The sequence below is a fragment of the Cyprinus carpio genome, chromosome A21 (genome assembly GCF_018340385.1).
Source record: "Cyprinus carpio isolate SPL01 chromosome A21, ASM1834038v1, whole genome shotgun sequence".
NCBI classification, from domain to species: Eukaryota; Metazoa; Chordata; class Actinopteri; order Cypriniformes; family Cyprinidae; genus Cyprinus; species Cyprinus carpio.
The window spans coordinates 20622829-20642999 of record NC_056592.1 but is presented as its reverse complement, the minus strand read 5'-3'; the positions used below and the strand labels follow the sequence as shown (position 1 = coordinate 20642999).

At 35.8% G+C, this 20171-nt stretch overlaps 1 pseudogene; it reads left to right on the top strand.

Moving 5' to 3' along the window:
• Window positions 1-551: 551 nt before the first annotated feature.
• Window positions 552-18558, top strand: LOC122134422 (annotated as a pseudogene).
• The last annotated feature ends 1613 nt before the right edge of the window (window positions 18559-20171 follow it).

Genomic DNA, 20171 nt, shown 5'->3' with positions numbered 1-20171 from the left:
ATTTACTTTAAGTACCCCTGAGATTTAAAAATAACTATTTTAATTATTCAGTAACATATTTGCATGTTCGTGGTTCTCTGATGTCGGTCACATTACATGCAGGGGAACAAATAAAATACTTAATTTTTTTTTAGTAAGTGTTTTATTTTGATTTATGTTATTTTAAAAAGATTTATCTTGGTTTTACATTTTTATTACTTAATTAATTATTTGCTTTTCATTAAAATCACGAACCCCCAGTTTGGGAAACCTTTATAATGTAATACTAATATAACGTTTAATGTACTTCATGTTGTAAATAACAAATTTTCTTTTTCTTTGCATTTTTATATCAATATGGTACAAAGTCGTCCCATTTAAATCAATGTGACAAACAAGTTAGATCAAAAGTAATCTACAAGTAGTCCGATTACATTACCTAAAATGTAGTGTAACGGATTACGGTACTAACTATAGTTTTCATCATGTAATCTGTAATCAGTAACGGACTACAATTTGTAAGTAATCTACCCAGCTCTGCATATAAATAAATATGAAAGCAGTAAGATGGAGAAGTGTGTGTGTGTGTGCGTGCGTGCGCGTGGTGAAGCTCCCTGCGTCAGTGACGCAAGCGTCTGCGCGCGACTCCACCCAACGGCACAAAACAACTTTGCGAGCGCAGCGCGAGTCATGGTGTCAAAGAGGATCTCCTGAAGAACAAACTGCGCGAACTCTCACCAAAAGCGAGTAACAAGCTGCCGACGACCGTCTGGATCTCATATAAATTACAAAAAGTCCACTTTACGAAGGAATTATGCTTACCGACTGTCGACTTTAAAGCTAGCAGAGCGCAGCTAGCTCAGAGAGTTTGGCGCCGCGAACTTCGCGAACAGTGTGGATATAGTGTAAATACAGTCATTTATACAATTTAATTCAAAGTAGTGTGAGAAAAGGAACTCTTTAAGGATCTCTCCGAGAGTTTATTCGTTGTGTAGTTTGTCCGTGGACGGGTGGAGATGGCTCAGTCGCCGGTAGCTGTTCAAGTTCCTGGAATGCAGGTGAGTTTGTGTGGAAAGGTAACGCCAGGCCATCATCTTCATCTTCATCATAGACTAACACGCATTCAGCACTAGACACTCAGATCAAACATATCCTCCTGAGAACCACAAAAAAAAGTTTTGTGAATTTTGTTGTTGTTTTTTTACGTCATTGCATTGGTTGGAGCATAATAAACAAATGGAGGAGGAAAAAAATATTAATATTTTATTCTGTATTCTTTGTGGAGGACGCCAGGACTATTTAAGTTATTAATAAAATAAAATAAACATGAAAAGGTTTTATAGGCAAAAACAATGTTTTATTTTCTCATTCACTAATCAGTTTTTAGGTTTCATGCTATTTTAAACCAAACTTCTTACAAAAAATATTCTCAGCTATGTAATGAAAGATAAAACAGAATAATTTCATATACTATTTACTTTTTGCAATATGTGCGTGAAATGTCCTTAAATTGGTAGTGTTTCTAAACTATACATTGCATCTAATTTGCATATTAATGTGTTCTTAAGGCAAACCATAATGAAAAAGGGAGTATAATAATTTGACAGCATTTTCATTAAGAATGTCTCATATTTCATAGGAACATTGATCTATAATTTTTTTTGTTGCGTTTCCCCAAAATGCCTGATTAACATGCCGTTTGTCCTCTACAGAAGACACGTATGAAAATTATGCCGTTTCGTAATAAAAAGTCATATTCCGATTTGAAACCCCATGACATTTTTTTTCTGAGATGTTTATTTACGACAAACAATTAGAAAATTAGCCAGATTTAAATAATTAAAAAACATTATCTTATAAGAGTGCTAAATTTGATCATTCAGTCAATATCGGTTATATTTAAAGACCAGAGAGAGGGAGTGTTTATGATCAAACCTCCAAACATATTGATATCTCTGAAAAGCCCTGAATCCGTCCAGACTTAACACTGTGGCGTGAAGGGTCTCAGAGAAATTCACTAAAATATAATAATGTCCCCTACAGAGGACCAAAGTCTGGCTGGGTCCCAGGAGGATATTGCATCTGTACATTCGCTTCTGTCTGATCTTCAACACTTTGTGTTTTTAATAAATCCTAATATAAACGCTAACAATAATTTAGTTTTATTTATACCAAAGAAAAGCGATGTTTTTGTGCATGCACCACTGTATTCTTTTCAATTCCTTGAAGTGCCATTGTACATGAATGTGGTAATTATCTAGTACCATGGTGAATGTCAAAGTACCGCGGCATTTTCATCTGATACCTACGCAATATTATAGTAATTTAGTTACTCTTTTTGTTATGACATATTTGTATCTATTCAAGTTAATTCTGTTCTGTTAGATGACGAATGTTGTTATAAACTGTTGTCAAGTCAAGCTGAGATGGGAAACTTTTTAAACAATGCTTGTATATGAAAAAAGTCAGTTTATCCATGTTAAATAATACAAAACAGACATTCATTTTGTTTTTAATATTAATATGGTGTTTACAGTATACTGGACATCTGAATGTGAGCACATGAAATCTAATGTCATTCTGACATTGTGAGAGAATTGCTAAATAAAACAACACAGGTCCTACTGTAGTTACTACTAGAGCCCGAACGATATATTGTTTTGACGATTTTATCGGCCGATATGAGCCTGTTGCAGATATATCGGTATTGGCGTATGTGCCTCTGATATGTCACCAATATGAATTTTTTTTTTTACATAAACATAAAACGCAGATATAATGCTTGTAAATCGTGTTATTACATAGTTTGTCTATTGTTTGCTACTGGAGATCTGGATGAAACGCTTTAAAGCTTAAATGTATGGAATTCCATTGTAAATTTGAATGGCTATAATTCCATAATGAATTCGGTGGAGATCTGCCGCTGCGTTTGCGAGATAGTGACACAACCCTTTCACTTCAGTAAAGAGGTCTCTTGTTCAGGCAGAAGCTTTCAAGCGGTGCCTTGTAAGTTGCTAACTAGTTTGTGGCTTGAGTCTGTTGAATGGCGAGTTAGCGTTACGTTGGTGAGACGCAATGCTATTTAAGCAGTGGTTCTAAATCCTGTTCCTCGCGACCCACTGCTCTGCACATTTTGTATGTTTCTCTTATCACTTCAGGGGTTTGTTCTATTGGAACGTAAGTGCCCTGCGAAGTGGACATCACAGGATATTCCGCCATGATTCCAGTTCGAAGGGAACGAACATGTTACATTCAAAGGACAATAAAGTGCGCGAGACATGAATTTGAATAGCATTTATTTACAGATGTAGCCTATATTATGTCACACTTCTCTAATAAGTTTCGTCTCTGCGTAAGAGTGGCGTAGCACTCTTAAAGTGAAATAAACTTCAACGGAATAAAGTTGACTTTAAAATAAACTTCAGCTTTGGTGTGCAGTGCACTGAAATCAGACTCTTTTTGGATAATAAAGTGTATTGTTAAATTGTGAAATACCTTGCCTCCATTACATATCTTTGTCATGTCTTTATAAGTGTTTCATCACCACATTTGAGTGATCTTTGCAAAAACTGTTTATGTGTATATATATTCTGTTTATGTATATACTGCATTCTATATTTAGTACCAGACAAAAGTTTGGACACATGAATGGGAAAGTACTGTATACACATAAAGAATATCGGGTGATATATCGATATCGGCCGTTTTTTATTACCTAATATCGGTATCGACCCTCAAAAAACCCATATCAGTCGTGCTCTAGTTACTACTAAATGAAAAATAGTAAAAGGAATTGTTGACTCATGTTTAATAGCATTGTTTTTTATATTAATTATGGGATCATTATATGTTAAAGAAATGAGTAATACCAATTAACAACATGCATCTTATGTAATTATTTTCCTGAGTAGTTTTTCTGGTACATTTGGAATAAGGACATTAAGGAGCATATTAATTGATTCTAAGTGGTTTTTTATGTGTGTGTATATATATATATATATATATATAATGATTATATATATATATATATATATTATATATATATATATGTGTATATATATATATATATATATATAATGATGGATGGATGGCTTGGCTTAGTCACTGTGAGCTGATTTGTGGTCCAGATCAGTCTATATTTGGATATCTCTATGCTCCTGGTCTGATCTAATGATGATATTTGTGTATAAGTTGGCATCTGCTCCCTAAAGGTGGGCTAGTGATCACTCTTGTTCCTATCTCTCTTTATAAAAGCACGAGACTGCTTTTGCTGGCCGTGATCTGGGATAGTGGTGTAATCCTTGTGTTTTAAGCTATTTTGTGTGACAGCCTTCCTTGCAGCACAGGAAGTGTGAATGTGGTTCCGTGTTGTGGCTGCTCAACTTCACATTTAAAAGACGCTTGGAGTCAGAACCTGTGTTTGGTTTGGCAGCGCATTAGAACTTCACCGATATTCCTTTTTTTGATCGCAGACGGAGGTCAGAAAGGTCACTGATCCAGACCAACATAACTAAGCATGTGCTCCTTCCTGGAATAACACACACACACACACACACACACACACACAGACGTATGTTGACTTCTCTGCTATGACAACTGGGTTGTATTGTTAATCATTACGCACAGCAGATGGGTAACAGAGGTGGGTAACTTTGCTCATTAATGTAATACTTGTGACGCCTTTCTAATGTTTATTTTGTGAGTCTGTCTGTCGGGTTTAAAGTGCAGTCTCGTCCTTCTAAATAGGCGATGCAATTGTCCATTCATAGAAGCATGAAGGAGTGTCGGTCTCAGGCATAGTGTCTGGGTGTGGCCTGCAAGGAAGTGTTTCGAGCGCTGGCTTACCGTGGTTAGCACCTGAGTCAGGAACAGCGAAAGGGGAGAAGTCTGGAGGAACATGATGAAAGCTTGTTGTGTCATGTAGCTTGTGCTCACGTGCACTTGGTACGTTTTCCCAAATGCATTTCTCCAGCCCCTGAGGTGTACCTCTTTGTTGCCAGTTCATGTGTTTGTATAGTGGAGGAAATGCATCCAGCTGATAAATCCTGTGGGAGCTTGTTAACATGCGGATAGCACTAGTCATTAATGTACCGGTCTGTGCACAGAGGTTTATCAGAAGGACGCAGACTTTGGAGCAGGATATAGCTCATCACTGCTGCTCCACCGGATCTTAAACACTTCGGAGATGCCCAAAGACCAGATACTCTACTGCTTTTTCAGTCCAGTCTAATTGGAAGTGAAATCTAGCAATACGAGCCAAGTTCAATGTCTAAGTGAAATATATTTCCCCATAAAACCTGTCACTGCCCATTATCTGAATTTGCAAAGCAAGCAAAAATGTATCATGGTGTTCTTAGAGTTTTGGTTGACAGCAATTAGGGGGTGCAAATTTTGGCCAATTAACCAGTTAAAAAGGTTAACCGACAATGATCAAACATGGGGTAAATGCAGTATTTGGGGTGGGAGATATAAGCAAAAGCCATGTTTTTCTATTCTTTAATATTTAGTTGCAAACAATATCACAATATGCAAATTTTTGTGAAAACTTGCTTTAAAAAAAACTACTGAAAACATGAGTCCTTATGTCAATTTCCAAAGTATTGACAGACCTACTATATCACAAATTTGATCATTTCTAAGTAGTCTTGATCATTAAATGTCAAGTCACGTTTATTTATATTGTGCTTTATACAATACAGATTGTTTCAAAGCAACTTCATACCGATAAACAGATAAAACTACATCAGTTATTAAACAACTTCAATTTTAGCTGTAGAGCTGTTTCACAGAAGACAATTGTGCCATTATTTAGCTCAAGTCCACTCAGTATTGATTCAGTTCAAGGATGACTGTCACTGTTGCAGAGTTATTCATTATTCAGCTCAAGTTTTGTTCTCATCTGATAGCATCAGTGCAGTTGAATCGATAATGATACTGGATATTAAAGGTCTTTCAAACCTAAATTCAGCTTTATACACAAGTAAATATTTAAAAAAGGTGCATTAAGATCTTTCCACCTTGTGTTGGCCACACAATTGTTGGCGCTTGTTTTCTTTGTCTTATGGCTACAGGTGTTTCTTCTTGTCTCTGCTGGTAAAACATGATAGTAAGTGTATCCAATGACTGATTTAACAACATTAATTCTTATGCATTATTATTTTTGTGCAGTGTCAGATTTTTGAACCTATCATTCACACATACACATACAAATTTCTAAGCACATATGTACAAAACACACGTTGATATCCATACCAGTACAACCACACTATTATAATCACATAATTTCAATTCAGTTGGCCTTTTTTTCAGCAGAATCACAAAACATTTGCTCCATGGGTGACATTTAAAAATGGTAAAAATTTGAAGGCTCATAAACAATAATGCATTCTTTTATTCTTAAATGGCACTAAAAATATTTTAATGGGTGTCGTTGTGGACATTTTTGTTCTTAAGGTCCCGAGTGCAATTCTTTTTTTTTTTTTTTTTTTTTTTTTTTTTTTTTTATGAAATTAATAAAATATTTAAATTCCAAAAAAAAAAAAAAAAAAAAACACTGTTTTGACAATGTATGCTGTTTGCATTAAAAAAAGTCCCTAAGTATGCACAACGGTTAAAACAATTTTTATATAAAACTAAAAGAAAGGTTCTAGGTCTCTCTCCATCTCACGACTTAGGTGCCCTAAGTGCACACCATGCAGATGACTGCTGCTCACACTGCTCTGTGTGTGTGCACTTATGGGTCCATGCAAAATCCTAAGTTAACACCAAACAACTGAATGCATCTTTAAAATAACTATTTTGTCTATTTTAAATCTAAAATCATCCTAAGTTAACACCAAACAACTGAATGCATCTTTAAAATAACTATTTTGTCTATTTTTAATCTAAACGTTTGCCATAATTTCTGAATGAAAAATTAAGTTGTTTTTTAGATGAGTGTGATAAGTTTTTCATCACAAGTTTGGCATTTCAAGCCCTGTTTCTTGAAAGTGCCTTTGCACACATGCAGAAAAACAGCTCTGAATCATTAAAGAGAGAATCGTGATGCATTGGAGAATCAATCCCTCCCCAACTCCTGTAAATAACCATATTTTGATTTCAACTCTAAACATCACAAAAAAATCAACTACAATAAAAAGACTAAACTCAACAACAAAACTTTAAATATTTTAAAAGACTAACTGTAAAACAGCTTTTGTGCCTCTTACTGTATGTTTTAATCAGTATTGCACGCAATGAAATGACTGTATCTGCAATAGGTAACCGATATCAGTTAAACAGCTGCATATATTGATTCGTATAGCTCCTCTCCCAAAGGTTTCTTGGAATATTATTGATTAACCCGATGTGGCATTGGTATTCTCTCTGTTATAAACACTAATGAACTGCTTGTCTTCGATCTTCATTGTTCCATTGAACCTTTTATACAACTGGAGGAATATAATCAAGCAACTACATATGTTTTTGGTGCACTGAAACACATGGTTTAAAGAAAGAAAGCGAGAGGTCTTTTATGAAATTTTTTTTAACTACAGAGTATTGAATATGAGAGATTTTATACAATAAACTTACATTCCAGATATATATTATTACAGCAAATTCAGCTGAGATATATTGTTAACTAGTAAACTATCCAATCTAGTCAACTCTAACTCTGTGTAACTTTTGTATTCCAGAACAGCCGAACAGACCCTGAAGAGTTGTTCACTAAACTAGAGCGTATCGGGAAGGGCTCGTTCGGTGAGGTGTTCAAAGGCATCGACCGCCGCACTCAGAACGTAGTGGCCATCAAGACCATCGATCTTGAGGAAGCAGAAGATGAGATCGAAGACATCCAACAGGAGATCACCGTACTCAGCCAGTGCGATAGTCCTCATGTCACCAAATACTATGGCTCTTACCTAAAGGTATGGATTGACATTGGCTGTTTCACACATTAGCTGTAGCAAAATTTCAGCAGTGGATGCCAATACCAGTAAAATTCAGTTCTCGGTATTGCAAAACCTACTGGAACTCTATCTTTTTAATGAGTTAAGTTAATTATTAAATGATGATAATAATAATTTAAAAAAAAAAAAAATTTCTTGTCTGTTGTTTTGATGATTGTTATTTCAGTCATTGCAGTTTTAGATTCAGTTCAACATTTAAATACGGATGTCACTCCTGAAACTTTTGCAGTGTGCAGCATAAAAAAACTCTTATTTAAATTGTGAATGGGTCGTATGCACCTGCTTTCATAATCAGTTCAGTTCAGCGCAAGCTCACAGAGTTCTGCACTACTGCAAAAACCATTTATAGATGCAGTCGTGTATTATATCATGACAGCCTGCCAAAATAAAAGTTCAGTTTAACTTGAAAAATGACAGAAATATAATGTCATAATAATAATGCAATTTAAAAAACATTAAGAAATCACACAATTTTTCCTTCATTTTTTAAGTATATAGTAAACCTCGATTATAGCAAGTTTATAAATAATATAAAAGTGATTTTGTTGTAAATTTGTTATATTTTCATACACTTTAAAAGATTTATCAAATGGTTAAAGTTTTATGAATTAATTTGATTACCACTAGTTTTTATTTTAGATTTGTATGAAATCAGTAATCCAGAAAACAAACCACATCCATGACACACAGAAAAGGGAAGAAAATTATTGTTAAAATATCCATGAATCCATACTTTTTTAAATACAGACAACACAACTCGGTCTGGAGGGGAGAAAAGTTTAGCTCCAAACTTGCCTTAACACATGCCTGATGAAAGTATATCATTAGCTGGTTTCACTGTTTTAATTAGGGTTGGAACAACTACAGGACACCGGCCCTCCTAGGACCGGAGTTTGTGGTGCTATATGCGAGTTTGTTGATATTACCGTTCTATTAAAATCATTTGACAGAAATAACCATAACCAAAAAGCATTATTTAAGTATTGTGTATAATTTTTCTTTAATATTTTTAAATAAAAAAAAGAGAATGAAATCTTCAGTAGGTGTAGTACACCAGACATTCACAGAGACATGTAGAACATGTGGACTTAATTCAAATAGCAGTCTTTTTGCGCCTTCATTTTCACAGACACTAGTCCATAAACCCATTGAAGGATACGCTCTCAGCACTTTGTCCAGATGTCGCACAAGAACCGTCTTCATTTAAGAATTTCACACATTTTGGAATTGTTCTAGATAAGCACCGGTTCTCTGTTCCCAGCCCCAGGTTTTTTGAGGCATGAGTAGCGTAATATTACCATAGCACCATAGTGCTGTGCATTGTGTTTAACACTAGCACATGTGCAGTACGCATGGTTGCCTTTGGATGAAAATGAATACAAAAGTTGGCTGAGGATATATTTTAATGGGGAGGTTCGGAAGCAGTTTGTAAAGATTTGATGCCACTGGTGACTCATGGCCAAACCCTTTGTGCTATGTCACAATACCTGTATTTCTGGAAGGCTGCCAGACAGAATGTACTCTCATAGATTTTGTCTGGCCCACTTTTGTGTGCATTGATGGTCAGTGTTTGTTCCAACAAATGATGAAATGTCTGCACCATGGTGAAGTATAAGGTTAAAAAAAGAACAGGGGCCTTGTGTATAAAATGTGCAGATTTCATATTAAAGGTGTGCGTATGGACATGAAGTAGATTTAGATTTTTTTTAGCATCCACATTTTTCAGATTTATAATGTACGTTGGAACCTGCGCGCAATTACCTTTATAAACGTGGGAACCTGCCATGCCAGCCAGTTAAAAATTGTGCATCCATTGTGCACAGCCCCCCCACCATCCTGTTTCACTTGTTTCACATTGCACTTGCAATGCCAAGTTTCAGTATGCAATACCTTATATGCATATGATTTCCATATGTGTAGTCCCATCCATGTGATGCTACCACTTAAACAGAACACAAGACACTCTGAAAAATATGAGTTTAACGAGCCCCTTAGAGTGTGTTTTTTATACTGTCTATGTTGCTAAGCCATCTTCAGTATTGTTAAATTTGCACTTGGCACGTTTATAAAAAAAAATCCCATTATGTGCAAGGAAAATATATTAAAAAAGAGCAAAAAAAAAATATATATATATAATCTATATATATATATATATATATATATAGATATATAATATATATATATATATATATATTTTCGACTGTAAGCATCAAAAATAATGGCCTATCATATTGCAAAGCAAGTCAATACAGCACAGTTAAGAGGATGCCAACGTTAACTAAACTATGGACTAGCTTTGACTCTTGCTGCTGATTTGAATGGCGATGCATCCCGTTTTAAGTGTCAGTTGGATAGCCTTTCATTTTTAACCAGAAATGTGCACGCTGCTTTTCAGATGTTCATTGAAGTTTTCTGTGTCTTTTATTTCCACTAGATGGCACCAAAGACTTTTGAATTGTGGTTACCAAAGACGAGACACGTAAAAAAAAAAAAAAAAAAAAAAAAATCAGTTGTGGGACTATATTCTGTCATAAGTCACATACCATTCATTGCTGAACTTTCTACCATCCGTTACTGGAAATTAAATTACTGGTAGTAATGATATATTTTGTGTCCTGTAAAGTAAGTACTGTTAAAATTCACTGGGAACATTAAAGTTAGCAATGCATATTGCAACCATGAGAGATAAAACCAACCTAGTGCAGGTTTAAATGAGCACAACCTTAATTAAGCAAAACAAAGTGCATGTAAGAACCATATTGGGATGGGCATTTTTATCCTTTCAAAGAGCTGTGCAAGTGAGTAAACTAAAGCACCTGTGGGTTAATTAGCACTAACCAACTAAATTATGTGCTAGACAGAATGTTGTAACTCCTCTTATGGTTGCACTCTTTCCATAACAATGTGCTAAAACACAGACTAAACTTAACACAAAACACAGACAAACTCACAGCGTTGTATAACAGAGTTCCCACGATAATGTTATGTGTATGACACTGTACATCTTGCACTTCAAGTTCTTCTTTTTATAGCCATGATGAGCAACTAATTTAAGACATACTGTTTCCCAGTAATATGACAAAAAATAACACTGCTTGATTATTAATAATGTATCTGTGTTTTTAAAAAAGGGACATTTAAATGGAATGTGATTGTTTCAAATAATCCAATCATAGAGCATTGCCTGTAATTGAATTGCTTTTTTAATTACCTCAACCAGACTGCATCCTATATGAGAATAATAAAATAATCACACAACAAAAAAACAAAAATACATTATACTACACTATATAAATCCAAACACAAAATTACAATATTTATAACTTTATAATGTACATGTTGACTGTTTACTGTGGAATTTTTCATCCTTTACTCGCTTGACAAAAACTTACGTAGACCTGCTACTAATAATTAATTATTTTGATAGGTTTATTATTTCTTAGTTTAATTAAATGAATAAAAAAGCTGTTTTCTTATGTATGTATTGGGGGGAAAAACATATCTTGGCTAGTGGTCTCATCCAAATTGAAAGCTGTAAACAAAAAATAAAGGCATGAGAAAGTTTTCAATTATATATTATAATAAAGAAAAAGTTTGAAAGCAGAAGGACAAATTAATAAAGAATAACAAAAGCACAAACTCTGTGTTAACTGCTAAGAGGTTAATTGTTTTGCTGGTGGACTCTCATTCACTCCTCTGACGTGTCATAATCCCCCATTATAGTTACTTGTCTCATAAAAATGTGATTATTCATCAAGTATCATGCTAGCCAGTTGTTTCCTGTTTCAACAACAAGTCAGACAAAAAAATTATGAAAACCGTCTCAAACTCACTTTTGAATCAGACTCACTCGGTGCGTCATAACTATACACAATTGTCACAATTGATATTTTTCAGTGCTTTCCTACCTCTGAGTTTATATCTAAATGTCTTGTTTTTTCCTTTAGGGTAGTAAACTACTATGGGATCATAATGGAGTATCTGGGCGGAGGTTCAGCTCTGGACCTGGTAAGTCCTTTGACCTTTATCTGTGAGCCTCCACAGCTACAGAAAAGCGGCCCGATCGCGTGTGCCCTAGACCTTCAACCTGTTTTGTGTTTATGTGTGCAGCTGAGAGCCGGACCCTTTGACGAATACCAGATAGCCACCATGCTGAAGGAGATTTTTGAAAGGTTTGGACTACCGTGCACTGTGAGAAGAAAATCCACAGGGACATAAAAGGTGTGTACGCAGAGGAATATTTGTGTCTGCTTGGTTGAGTGGGTGTGACTTCTTTGTTTTTCCACTGCCGTTTGTTTCCCACTTGTTTGAACTATACGCAGGCAGGGTGAGGTGGATTCCAGCTGGTTGGTCTGCAGATAGCTGCACTGATTGGTGTTGTCTTCAATAGTTTGTGTTCTTAATATTTATTTATTTGAAAGGGGTGGGGCTCAACCCTAAACTTGTCATTTTTAATGTTTTTGAACAGTAGTGTATATTGTTTCTACTTGAAAACCCCTGAAAAAGTAGCCACAGGTTCCAAAAAAAATATTAAGCATCACAGCTGTTTCCAACGTTGCTAATAAATCAGCACAGAATGATTTTTTGAAGGATCATGTGATGCTGAAGACTGGAGTAATGATGCTGAAAAATTCAGCTTTGTATATTAAAACCATTTATAATAATTTCACAATATTACTGTTTTTCAGTAATTTTGATAAAATAAATGCAGCCTTGATGAGCATACGAATCTTCTTTAAAAAAACATATATTTATATATATACACGCATCTTACTGATCTTAAACTTTTGAAAAGCGGTGTATATTTTATTGTAACGTGTATTGTTAATAGATCCTTAACCCTTAAAAGTAGGGCTGCAAGATAATGATAAATCGGCCAATCACGATTATTTCGCTCAAAAAAAATATTCATGATTATTAAACACAATTGTCTTTTACATTACATTTCATCAGAATTATTGCACTTTCACATAAACACAAACAAGAGAAAATCAATTCATGGTTTGCATGGCTTGCTCAGATTTATTTATACTTCCTTTTTGATCTGAATATCTTAATAGAGATCACTGAACTCCAGCTTACATGTTTGCCATTGTTTTTAGCTCATCAGCGATTTCTTTGTAATGTAAAGAGAGCTCTTTGAAATGAAGTAATATTGCAATTCAAATCGCAATTGCAATATATGTGACCATGGACCACAAAACCAGTCATAAGGGTCAATTTTTTGAAATTGAGATTTATACATCATCTGAAATCTGAATAAATAATCTTTTCATTGATGTATGGTTTGTTATGATCGGACAATATTTGCCTGAAATACAACTATTTGAAAATCTGAAATCTAAGGGTGCAAAAAAATCTAAATATTGAGAAATCAACTTTAAAGTTGTCCAAATGAAGTTCTTAGCAATGTATATTACTAATCAAAAATTAAATATTTGATATATTTACAGTAGGAAATTTACAAAATATCTTCATGGAACATGATCTTTACTTAATATCCTAATGATTTTTGGCATAAAAGAACAATCAATAATTTTGACTCATACAATGTATTTTTAGCTATTGCTACAAATATACCCCAGCGACTTATGAATGCTTTTGTGCTCCAGGGTCACATATAAAAAAAATAATCACAATATAATTTTATGCCCAAGACATTCAGCTCTAAATAATTTTAAAATAATAACAAGCAAAAAAAAAGACTTAATAAAAAAAAGATTAGTTCTAAGATGTGACCGACATCAGAGAACCATGGCCATGCGAATGTGGTGAAAAAAGACTTTTACAGAATATGTAAAAGGCATGTGTTGATGTATTGCGGATGATCGCAATCAAAAGGAGCCCAAAACAACATGATGCAAAGATGTTGAAGAAATCCCTTTGACTGCATGACTCCCCACATGGTCTCTTTAATGTTTTCCTGTTCCTATTTATGAAAACATTTAATACATTGTAAAATGGAAATTCATCAGTTTTTGACTGAGTAAAATTAAAGCTGCCGTGGTTTGTTGATCTCCATTGTCTCTTATTTTCACACGGTTACAGCTGCCAATGTGTTGTTGTCTGAGTCTGGTGAGGTGAAGCTGGCAGACTTCGGTGTGGCGGGACAGCTGACAGACACGCAGATCAAAAGAGAGACGTTTGTAGGTACACCCTTCTGGATGGCCCCGGAGGTCATCCAGCAGTCTGCCTACGACTCGAAGGTACGTCCCTCTGAATCCACTCACACCCCGTCATCTCAGCACTGTGAACGGAAATGTTTTCAGAATCACACACTGTTGTTTTCTTTTTTGTAGAGCAGGCTCAAGCTCGACTTTGTTGTAATGCAAACTGTTAATTTAATAGAAAACAGCATGAACATGCTGCAGATATTGAAGACTAAACTGTTACGTGTAAACACATATGTATCTCTGTATATAAACACATCAGTCACACTTTAGTTTGGGAACCTGTTTTCACTATTAACTACAACTTCTGCCGCAAACTCCTAATTTGCTGCTTATTAATAATTAGTAAGTTAGTTGTTAGGTTTAGATATGGGATGGATTAAATGATTTTAAAAATATTTGACCCATGCTGGAAAAATGAGTGGGAATGTGCACAGGCTAATTTTGAGTTACAGGCAAAAAAAAATAAAAAATGTAACTTTTGGTTAAATTTGAGGTTTTCACAAAAATTTGTTCATTAAGCCCTCATCTAGCAATCCTAATCCTCCAAAGAGTACTTAAAGGGATACTCCACCCCAAAATGAAAAATGTTGTCTTTAATCACTTACCCTCATGTCGTTCCAAACCCGTAACAGCTTTGTTCGTCTTCGGAACACAATTTAAGATATTTTGGATGAAAACCGGGAGGCCTGTGACTGTCTCATAGACTGCCAAATAAATAACAGTGTCAGGGTCGAGGAAAGTATGAAAGACATCGTCAGAATACTCCATCTGCCATCAGTGATTCAACCGTAACATTATGAAGCGTCAAGAATACTTTTTGTATGCAAAAAAAAAAACAAAAAAAAATAACCACTTTATACAACAATTCGTCTCCTCTGTCTCTCCAAATCACCGAAGCACCATTTTTGAGCATATGAGCTGAATGCAGGCAGCGTACGCTCTTCTTTGTCAGCTGCGCTGCACAGATGCACTGTTTTCGTTCAAATCAAAGCATAAATATAATTATAAAAAAATGTATCCTTGTGGCGCGGCTGACACAGAAGAGCATACGCTGCCTGCATTCAGCTCATATGCTCCAAAATGACACTACGCTGATTTGGAGAGACACAGAGGAGACAAGTTGTCGAATAAAGTCGTTATTTTTGTTTTTTTCGTCTACAAAAAGTATTCTTATCGCTTCATACGGTTGAACCACTGATGGCAGATGGAGAATTCTGACGATGTCTTTCATACTTCTCTGAACCCTGACAGTGTAAGCACACGTTCTGTAGAGTTGTAAAATGCAGCATCCAGCTTTATGAATATTAATAAAAAATTCTGAATCTGAACCGGTGAAATGTGATGTTCAAAACCATGCTGATGAGCATAAAGACCCGTCTCTCAAACAGAGATACATTCATATAAACCCCCAATTCAGCATTTTTATGATTTTTTTCCGTTATTATGCCCGTCGTGAACAGTGTTTGCTCTGCCTGCTACAGTATTGCTGTTTTTGGCCCTTCAAAACTATTTCAGTTGAAACTGAAAATTGCTGTTTTAGCCGAAAATTTAGGTTGCTGAAATTTTGGTGCATCGCAAAACTAAACGAATGTCTTGCTCTTTTTTTGGGGGGGTTTATTCTCAAAATAATTGTATCATGGCAAGCTCCAAATGTGTAAAGTTGTTTGTTTTGCTCTCAGGCTGATATTTGGTCTCTTGGGATCACTGCCATTGAGTTGGCCAAGGCGAGCCCCCAAAACTCAGACATGCACCCCATGAGAGTGCTCTTCCACATCCCCAAGAACACACCACCCACCCTCAACGGAGACTTCTCCAAGACTTTCAAAGAGTTTTGTGGACTCCTGTCTCAACAAAGACCCTGGATTTGTAAGCACAGTTTGCAGGAATTCCTTTCTCATATATGTGTGTTTCACTTATACTGGAGTTGTCACAAAAGTGTGTATTTTTTCTCTGTCGCCAATGAAAATGGTTCCAGACAAAGCCACAACTGAACCGTTATGCATCTCTGATCAACATGCAGTGTTGGATCAACGATTCAATTAATTATTCTTTAAGACATTCACTTGTTTCATTCCCGAATGTATCATTGCATTTTAAAAAATAGCATTATTTATACAATTGTAATTGCTATATACTGTACATACATCTAAATCAATTTTGTTAATACTGATTTCATTCAGTTGGTAACAACCTATAGTGTATAATTCTGTCTGAATTTGATTTAATGCAAGAATCTGTCATAAAACATCATGTATACTTTAAATAGGGAAAGACTGAATGCTTCTATTTAGGTAAAATGCCCATGGAGGTAAATTTAGGGTGGAAAACATATATTATAATGGTAGTGCATTAAGTGTAAGGTTTGCATTCTGTGTGTGAATGGCACCTGCAGAGCTCGGTTGGTATAATACTGTCAGTTAGTGCCACAATACTACTGGTGCAGCACTAACTGATGTGATTGTAAAGTCATAAAAGGTAATAAAATGTCACTGTTTTAATTTTCTTAGAGGCCAACAGCAAAGGAACTCCTGAAGCACAAATTCATCGTAAATATGGCCAAGCAGGTGAGACATCCTACCTCACCGAGCTCATTGACCGGCGAAGCGCTGGAAAGCCGAGGGGTCACAGCGATGGAGAATCGAGTTCTGACTCTGGACTCGTAAGCATGCGCCCAACACACAACTGCATTTACTCTCTAATGATCATTTGCTTCTCTGGAAACAAATGAGTTGACAAATCAGAATACATTTCAGCTTTCCATTGCACCAGTTTGCTTCTCTGGAAACAAAACACATACTGCTTTCCAAAAAGTGTTCTGTCCCTAACCATCTTGAGTTAACATTATAGCGCTAATTCACATCAATTTTACTGTGGAATACAAAAGGAGGATGTTGAAGAATGTCAATGCAGCTCTTTTTATACAGGGAAAGCATACAGTGACCAAGTTTCCAAGTCAGTGCAGCCCATATGACAGACTGAAATTTAAGTCTGTTCTTAGCTTCTAAAATGTTCCCCTCTGCAATTAACACTTCAGAAATAAAAAGCTAGTTTTCCCCCCACCTACTACTTCATGCGGGTTCAGTATTCAACTTGTATTTTGAATTCTGAGAGACTACTTCAGTTAGGGTAAAAATCACTGAACACCAGTTTTTTTTTAAAAACAACAGTCCACAACAAGAGGTGCAATGAAGGACTACATCTCAAGCCAAACAGCACCATGTTATGTTGTTTATTTTTAACAAAAAATGCATTTTGTTTTAAATTAAACTGCAGTGTTTTTCAGGAATCATTCCAGTAATTTTAGACAGTGGTTTTTCACGCTTGGTTCACCTTCACAGTTTTTAATAATAATATTTTTTGTATAATTTTTTAATGATACTATGCAATATGTATACAGTTGTATGAGCTATTTTATTTATTATTATTTTATTTTTTTTGGAGTCTATTTTTTCATTTTTCCCATTCATTGTTTGTCATTTTTGACCGCAAAGGTACCAAGTGTTACTTTTTATTATTCAACCCTTTAACATATTATGTCCACAATTTTTCAATGAAGCGAAAAACTGTAAAAAACAAATAGGCCCAAAGTGACCAAGGAGGGAGGCCCGAGGGTTAAAAGTCTTTCTCTTTCTTTCTGATACGTATTTTAAATTGATCAAACTACACATACACAGCGAGTGTATTCTTCCTGTGTGACTAACAGGGGAGCCCAGTAGTAAGGGACAATGACTCGTCTCCTGAGGTGGTGGGTCCTTCACCACTGTCCGTAAGAAGAAGCCGGACAAGAAGCAGCCCAATGGAATGGTGAGTTCTGAATGATGATTTGGATCCTCAATGTTCAAGTTCTGTACCTGATTATTGAGAACAAGTTTGTGTTTTTGATCTCCTCCCTTCAGGACGAAGAAGTGCAGAAGAAGTCAAGCAGTTTAACCACCGTCATGGCTCCTGTTTTTTTTTCAGAGGTAGGGGAGCTAGTCTTCTCACATGCTTCTGTTTGGGGAGCTGAACAGAAATTAAAATGCCGTTCAGAATCATCATTTGACCAAACGTCAGTCTAGTTATATAGTTACACAAACAAAAAGTGGATCTGACTGTGAGCTTTTTGTTGTAGCTGAAATCACAGCACAGAGACGATGACATGACGAGAGGAGTTCTGGAGCAGCTGGAGAAGAGCCTGCATGTGGCTGAGGACATCTGTCCCGGTGTCACAGACAGGATTGATCCCCCACATCCTGGAGAGGGTGCAGAGAGTCAGACACACTACATACATGTTTCTGATAGCAGGCAAAGGCTTTAATTTAAGACTGTCTGAATGCAGTTTACAAATCTGGAATTTGTGTAATTATCATTAACATTAAAAGCAGCGGTCGACTGATATATCCTTAAAGGGATAGTTCACCCAAAAATGAAAATTCTGTCATCATTTACTCACCCTCATGTCGTTCCAAACCTGTATGAGTTGCTTTCTTATGTTGAACATAGAAGATATTTTAAAGATTGCTGGTAATCAAACTGTTGGTGGATCCCATTGACTATTCCATAGTATTTATTTTCCTACTATGAAAGTCAATTTTATGTTCCACATAAGAAAGAAACTCATACAGGTTTGGAATGTTCTTTTATGTTCCACACAAGAAAGAAACTCATACAGGTTTGGAACAACATGAGGGTGAGTAAATGATAGAATTTTCATTTTTGGGTGAGCTGTCCCTTTAAGGCCAATATTATCGGTTGATATTTGGGTTTTTTTCATTGTTCTTCAAGACCACCTTTCTGTTAAGCATGTCTTATTGCACCATCAATGCAAGTAGATGATAGTTGTATTGAGGAAGATCTCTAAAAGAAATAGTTCACCCAAAAATGTTTCTTCATCAAATTTAGAGAAATGTAGCATTGCATCACTTGCTCATCAATGGATGCTCTGCAGTGAATGGGTGCCATCAGAATGAGAGTCCCAACAGCTGATAAAAACATCACAATAGTCCACAAGTAATCCAGTCCATCAGTTATCATCTGGAGAAGCCAAAAGAAACAAATCCGTCATTGAGTTTTAACTTTTTACAGTTGTTTCTGTCCAAAATACGAGTCCTCTATCCATAATAATGCTTCCTCGAGTGGAAAAGTTCATGTCGTCTGAATCAGGAGAGAAATATGCACAGATCAGAAACACTTCTAAAGAAATATGTGAGTGGATTTTGATGTGAGAGACAACAGGGGATGGACCTTTTTGCCATAGGAAGTGACATTATGGATTATTTGGGCCAGATGCAACTGTCTGAATTTAAAAATGTCTTAACGGATTTGTTTCTTACAAACACACAGCCTTTGGCTGCACAAGATGTTAACTGATGGACTGGAGTGGTGTGGATTATTATGTTTTTATCAGCTGTTTGGACTCTCATTCTGACGACACCCATTCACTGCAGAGCATCCATTGGTGAGCATGTGATGCAACCCTATTCCTATTAAAGTTACAAAAGTGATTCACTTAAGATTGTATCTCTTTTGTTGTTTGATTAACATTAATGACACCGAAAGCAGCAGGTTAATTAGGCTCCTCTCACTTTAAGACCAAATGCACAGATCTAATATACTGATAGAAATGCCTTTTTCTTTACCAACTGTCTGTGTTCACTTGAGACATAACAACTGTTTTTTATAGATGTGCAATTTGATACATAAGTGTGTGTATAAGACCATTTAAGCCCCAATAAAGCGCCAGTTCAGAGCTCAGTCCGGTACTCATACAGTATTTGAGATGTGGCTTTATCTGCACAAATCTGGCCAGTAATGCTATTTGTTTGACCGATGAACAATGCTGATGATTTCAGCATCAGATATCTGTGTTGTTTGTCAGTAATCCATGATCAGATCTCTCTCCTCATCTTTCCTCTGTAGGTTCTCTATGAGTTAGTGCTACATTGGGTTGCTGGGAACACGCCACCCTTCTGCTGTCAGCCCTGATGACTGCACCTTAACACACTCACACATGTACAGAGACGAGGGACGCGGGGTCGCACACACACTATCTTATCATAACCAAAAGGAATTCTTTTTTTTTTTTTTTTAT